A 7,552-nucleotide genomic window follows, 5' to 3' on the forward strand; every position below is an offset into this window, starting at 1 on the left:
CTGTGTCTCTCAGGAGAGATCTACATCCGGTTCCTGTCAGCCTACACTTCTTTGCTTCATCCATCTTATCTAGTTTGGTGGCTGTATATGTATGGGCCACATGTGGGGCAGCCTCTGAATGGGAGTTCCTTCAGCCTCTGTTCTAGACTTTGCCTCCCTATCCCCTCCCAAGGGTATTCTTGTTCCCCCTTTAAAGAAGGAGTGAAGCATTCGCATTTTGGTCATCCTTCTTGAGTTTCATGTGTTCTGTGCATCTCGGGCAATTCAAGCATTTGGGTTAATAGCCACTTATCAATGAGTGCATACCATGTGTGTTTTTCTGTGATTGGGTTACCTCACTCAGGATGATATTTTCCAGTTCATCCATGCCTATGAATTTCATAAAGTCATTGTTTTTGATAGCTGAGTAATATTCCATTGTGTAGATGTACCACATTTTCTGTATCCATTCCTCTGTTGAAAGGCATCTGGGTTCTTTCCAGCTTCTGGCTATTATAAATAAGGCTGCTATGAACATAGTGGAGCATGTGTCTTTGTTATATGTTGGGGCATCTTTTGGGTATATGCCCAAGAGAGGTATAGCTGGGTCCTCAGGTAGTGCAATGTCCAATTTTCCGAGGAACCTCCAGACTGATTTCCAGAGTGGTTGTACCAGTCTGCAATCCCACCAACAATGGAGGAGTGTTCCTCTTTCTCCACATCCTCGCCAGCATCTGCTGTCGCTGGAGTTTTTAATTTTAGCCATTCTGACTGGTGTGAGGTGGAATCTCAGGGTTGTTTTGATTTGCATTTCCCTTATGACTAAAGATGTTGAACAATTCTTTAGGTGCTTCTCAGCCATACAGCATTCTTCAGCTATGAATTCTTTGTTTAGCTCTGAACCCCATTTTTATTTGTCTCCCTGCCGTCTAACTTCGTGAGTTCTTTGTATATTTTGGATATGAGCCCTCTATCAGTTGTAGGATTGGTAAAGATCTTTTCCCAATCTGTTGGTTGCCATTTTGTCCTAACCACAGTGTCCTTTGCCTTACAGAAGCTTTGCAGTTTTATGAGATCCCGTTTGTCGATTCTTGATCTTAGAGCATAAGCCATGGGTGTTTTGTTCAGGAAATTTTCTCCAGTGCCCATGTGTTCGAGACTCTTCCCCACTTTTTCTTCTATTAGTTTGAGTGTATCTGGTTTGATGTGGAGGTCCTTGAGCCACTTACCCACTCTTTATGGCTCAGCCTAAATGCCATCAATCTCCAACAGTCACCAGCCCTGACTCACCCAAGACATAACTGGGGTGTGTCTGTCTCCTCTCTGTATCTTCCTTGCTATCACTCACTTTTATTATGACGCTCATGTGATAATGTGAAAGGTCAATCTTCTTCACCAATGAGCATGTCCCCTGTGGGAAAGGATGTTCTATCTCCTGAGCTTTATTACAAAGCATATGCTCCATAAATACCTAAGGGATCACTACACAGACTGCATGACCAAGTCTGCTAGAATTCCTCATGCAGGAAGAAGTCCTTAGCCAGGACATTTGCTCTCTTGGAAGTTACACAAGTCTTCATGACAATCTAAGATAAAATATCTGACACTTTTGTTTTCGCTGGGAGTTTTATCATTGATTTTTGAAAGCCTTCATCACATACAGGGTTTGACCAGCTATGAGCTGAATTTCTCCCAGTGCACTGGAGGCAAGTAATATAAAGGGTACTGCCGAGGGCCTGCCGCAGCCTTTAGAGGGAATGGTATAAGGTGGGACATAGCGTTGGACAAAGGTCTAGCCTTGTAACTCTCTCTCTGACTATTTTTGTGCTGCTTTCTTTTCTCTCTAGCTCAAGGACCTTCTACTGGCCAGTCAAGAGGTTTGGAACTCAAGAACTCTTTGTGAACCAGAGAGAAAAGAAAGAAAAAGAAAAAAGTCATTGCACAGATAACACACACACACACACACACACACACACACACACACACACACACACACACACTGGTCTGGCCCAACTACCTGCTACCTGTTTCATCGACTCCACAAGTGTTCATGCATACTTACATACACAGACACATACCTACACATGTATGTATACATGTACATATGTATAGACAAACAGACATATACATATATATACATGTGGTGGATGGGGCAGAACCCTCCCCAAGCCCTTTATTCCTTCTCTCTGACCTCCTTAGACCTTCTTACATAAAATTTCCCTAGAAAATTATCTCATAAATAAAATATTAAACAAAAGGATTGTTACAGAAGGACATTGATAGTTAAGTTCAAAGCAGTGTTTCATTCTGTAAGCTCATTATAAGTTCAAAGCAACAGTTTCACATGGCCTCATTTTATCATCGTGCACACCTGTGGCCTCATCCTTGGACCCGACCTGGAACAAGTATTTTTCCTTGATCACAGGCCCAAGCCCATTTTTCTTTTCAGTGTGATTGTGAAAGCTCATTGTATTCCTTATTATGCAGTCTTTACTTGCTATTCTATGAGGAGATGGCACATTCTATTCTTAATTCCAACTTTATTATGCCTTTCTGGCAAAACAGCTAAAACCATCTCCTTAAACTTTCTTCCTATAGTTATTTGGATCAAATCGGGAATTATATAACATCATTAATTCATCTAAACAGCATTAATTCATGAAAGTTCATCTTCATGACGATCTGCAGGAAATCTGCTCAATAGGTTGGGCTGGTGCCCAGAAATCATTAGGACATGTAATTCTGTGAGGAAAGGCATATCAGCAGCAAGAAGCAATCAATCCTGGGATGAAGTCTCTACCACTACATTCTTAGTGCTCACCCATTGCAGGGCATGCAAAACGGTGGTCTGTCTCCAGAAACTTTACTCGAATGCCTTAGTCTTTCCTCAATGGCTTTGTCAGGAAATGAGATGGCTTAAGTCAGATCACAGCATACACTTTGTTCTCAGTCCAACTATGAACATGGCTGAGAAACACATTAAGGCTCAGTTTTCTCCTTTGTAAAGAGAGAGATGGTGTATCTACGTGTGGTGCTGTGCTGAGGGCTAAGTTATTATGTGAGGCACATCACATACTACATGGCATAAGACAAGTGCTTAATAAATACCCTTTGATAATTAAGACATTCTATCTTAGTCTGGGATCACCATAAGCAGTCTGAGACAAAGATTTCTATAAATGCCATTTACTAAGGAATTTATGAGAGGAAAGACGGTAAGTGGGTAGAAGAAAGAAAATGGCTGAAGAGAAGCAGCAAGCAGGAACATGGTGACACACAGTCCCACAGAGGTCACATTAGGTTGACCTACTGGGATCTCTATTACACTTAAGAGGCTGTTTTAACGAGAGACAAGGGCATTCGTATTTCTACACTGCAGAAGACCAGCTCTGCAGATAGGAGCTGTTTTCTGGTTCTTTGAATGAAGCAGCTTCATTAGCAAATGGTCCATTCTCTGTAGAAAATCCAAACCTTGTTCCTTAAAGAGTTGCTGGCATGCGCAGGGAGAAGAGACTGCACACTGGAACATAAAAGGTATTTGAAGAGATTTGGGTAGAACACCACATCCCAAGATGTTACTAACACAGCACAACCTACCTAATCATATTCAGCGTATAAACAGGCAAACGTGGGTGCAAATCCTATTTCCTGGCTAACCAAACATGAGTACTTGATTGCACAACTCTGTGTTTTGCCAGTTGAAAAGATGAATGGGAGGTCTGTACTTCAAAGAATAACTGAAGAGTAAATGAGTTCGTGTAAACAACTTTCAGAGGTCTGTTAGACTCAGGTGAGATAAAAGTTTCATTGGACAGTAAAACTCTTCAAACAAATCCCACTTAAGGCAATTTTGCTCGAAGAATAAGGTCTTATTGTCTTTTCATTCTTCTGATTACACGGTAAGAATTTCAGAGTCAAAGGTTGCAATATTTCTGTAGCAGTCACTGTGTTTAAAGCTTCTAAGAAGAAATGGGCACCCTGTGCTCAGAAAACAGCAATGGAGAAGCCAAGGAGTCAGGAGAAGCGAAGGCTTGATCAACAACAGCTGTGAAATGGGGTCAGCCCAGGATAAAAATTAGGGTCTCCAGTCTGTTTTGTTACTGAGCCTTGGTTCCTTGGAGCTCAGCATTCTCAACTACAAATCAGTTTTGGTTGAACTAGCTGATCTCTAAGGCACATTCCAGCACTACATTTTCACGGTGTGGATCTCCAGCCTTATTTAAGTCTTCTTCACCCTTTGTCATACACAGGGTAGAGAAATACCGAGAAGGGCATGGTAGGCTGGTTGCATAGGGAAGGCTTCGCTGCAAAGTAGAACCAGCATCAGAAGTAAATGAGAAAGCAGCTTAGATGAGGAACAGGGGAATACCCACTGGATGGTCCCAGATGCCAGGGAAATGAGAGGCTCCCAGGACCCAACAGGGATGATTTTAGCAGAAAAAAGGAGCTAGAATCTCTAGAGACCACCTCCAGTGGACAGGCAAGACCCCCAGTTGAAGGATGGGATCACACAACCATCTCAAAGGTTTTAGCCCAGAAATGTTCCTGCCCAAAGGAAGAACAGGGACAAAAAATGGATCAGAGACTGAAGAAAGGGCCATCCAAGGACTGCCCCACCTGAAGATCCATCCTGTCTGCAGACACCAAACCCGACACTGTTGCTGTTGCCGAGAGGCGCTTGCTGACAGGAACCTGGTGTGACTACTCTTTGGGAGTTTCAGCCAGCAACTGACCAATAAAGATGTGGATGCTTGGAGCAAGCCATCAGACTGTGCTCAGGGATCCTGGTGGGGGAGCTGGAGAAAGGAAGGAAGGAGCTGAGGGGAATTGCAGTCCCATAGGAAGAACATCAGCTGGCTGGACCCCCAATGCTCCCAGAGACCAGACCACCAACCAAGGAGTACACAGGGAGGGATCCATGGCTCCAGATTCATAGGGAGCAGAGAATGGCCTTATCTGACATGAATGGGAGGGGAGGCCCTTGGTCCTGTGGAGTACTGATTCCTCGGTGTAGGGGGATGCTGGAGGGATGGGGCAGGAGAGGGTGGGAGGGCAGGGGAGCATCCTCATGGGGGCAAAGGGGAGGGAGGAGAGGAAGGTTGTGGGATGGGATGCTTGTGGAGGGGTAACTGTGAAATGAGATCATTTGAAATGTAAACAAATGGAATGATTAATAAGACAGACAGACAGACAGAAAGACAGACAGACAGAGAGAGAGAGAGAGAGAGAGAGGGAGAGAAAGAAAGAAAGAAAGAAAGAAAGAAAGAAAGAAAGAAAGAAAGGAAGAGAGAAAGAAGAGTAGTGTCCAGGGTTGGAGAGGGAGGAGCTTATTGGCTGCTCTTGCAGAGAGCCTGGGTTCAGTTCCCAGGCTCACTGGGACATTCACAGTCTGCAATTCCACTTCCAGGAGATCCGATGCCTTTTCTAAGCTCTTCAGGAGCCAGGCACACAGGATATCCATTCAAGAAAAACACTCACATACACAAAATAAAATTTAGAAATGGTAATTATTTTTTAAATGTATTTTCGAGAACGACAATAATGACAGAAGTTACATTTCACAAAATATGAGCAAGGTATTTCAGCAGGAGAAGAAAATTTCTTGTCAGTAATATTAGAGAATAAGACTAGAGTGAGTAAGAACCAGATCGAAGTGAGTTCCGATAGTAAGTACATGTGTCAAATCAAAGGAAGGAAAAGCTCTCAAAGAATTCAAAGAAGGAAGAGTGAGACGTGTGAGTCAAACAGGCCAGAAGTTACGCCACCCTGTCCAACTATACACACAAAAAAGACCTTGCAGATTGGGGATGTTTTATTTTTTATTTTTGTAACATGCAGCTGATACTGTAGAAAGCAGTTGAGCAGAGCACAGAGCTCTAACAAGAGGAGAAAATGGAATCACTCCCAGCACTCCATCCTCACTCAGAGATGTAGGGAAACAAGTCTCCCTGTGCTTCCTTCAGACTGTAGAGCTCTGGAAATATACTCCCCTCAGTTTGGCCAGGTTGAGTGTGTGGGTTCAAATGAAGGGTCGAGGAAAACCTTCCATACTTTCTCGTGGCATAAAAAACACTTGGAGCTCCAGGAATTTAAAAATTCAACAAAAAGGGAGAAGAGAGCAAAGGGACGTTATGAAATAATGTGGCCACTAATGAAAAGAAGGGGCAGCATCTTCATGTTCACTTCCTCAGTGAGGAAGCCTCCCACAATAAAACTCATAACTAATTTATCAAAACACATAAATAATTTATGGCTCAAATTATGAGTCAATGGTGATTAAGCTATGATAAGTAAAATCCAGTACCCACTTCAGAAAAAGATTTTTTTTCTTCCAGGAAATAAAATGAAATCAAGACACCTAAGCTATGATTCAAATGTTCTTTTTACAAAGAAAGAAATCGCTGTTACTCTCTGAACATGTGACCAACCTTTTGGCTTTAAAAGTCCACAAGGGGCATTCGTGTCACAAACATGGCAATCCACAGTTCTGATTCCTTCAAGGATTCCAAGTTAAGAAATTATACCAAAGTGAAACAAAGACACACAAAACCAAACAAAACAAAACAAAACAAAACAAAACAACCATGGGGTCTGTTTTGGGTGTTGATCATCTTTGTTTTGATTTTCAGGTTTGAGAGGGGTTGGGGGTGAGGAGACAAAAAACCGGGTGTGGTGGGAGGTGAAGAGAGTCTGAGAGGAATGAGGAACAGGGTAGAATATGACAGATATTTTGTTTAAAATGTATTTTATAAAAAAATATAAAAAAAAAAGAACTTAATGTTTCTCACCTGGCATACCAATGAAGCACCTAGAGTGGGATTTAAAAAAAAAATCTAAACACCAATACTCCAATTGTGTTGTCAAACCTGAAATTTTCAAGGAGAAAGGCCAAGGGCATAAGTGTCCAATTAAAGCAAGTTTTATTTAATACTGGCCATGAAGATAAACACGGGCCAGGCCCCTACTCGGAATTCCCAGAGAATTAAGCTAGCTAGTCAGGTGCTCTTAAAGGCAGAAGCCACAAATGCTATGTCACTTTCTGTTGTTGTCCAATTGGGGACAACCCTACACCCTGATGTACTTCCTGCCCATGTGCCTCCCACCTCGATGTGACCAAGCATATCCTAAGCAACTTTCTGTACTGACATGAGTGAAAATGTGTGATGTTATCTTACACGAACAACAGCCTTAGCATTCCAGGAAGTTGTCCTTGGGCAGGTAAGGCTTACAGGGTAACTTTAGCTCTTAAAGTATGTTCCTGGTTTTCCTATAAGGAAGATATAAGGAACTTTTTCATGATAAATTTGACATGGGGAAGTACAGACCTGTTTCCTTTATGGTTCTTCAAAGAAAATTATTGTTGACCTAATAAAATGTCTGAGAGACAAAGTGAGCAGAAGAAAGAATTATTAACAAAGTAAAGATATGATGTTTATCAAAATTGGCAGAGATTAAGCTTCCTTCTCAATATCTGTGCAGAGCCATAAACCAATGCTGCCCTCAGCCTAGCTCAGAGAAGCCTTCCTTTGCACGGACTAGAGAGAATGCAGAGACCGTGGCTACTGACAGTGGT

The sequence above is a fragment of the Rattus rattus genome, chromosome 3 (assembly GCF_011064425.1).
Source record: "Rattus rattus isolate New Zealand chromosome 3, Rrattus_CSIRO_v1, whole genome shotgun sequence".
NCBI lineage: Eukaryota > Metazoa > Chordata > Mammalia > Rodentia > Muridae > Rattus > Rattus rattus.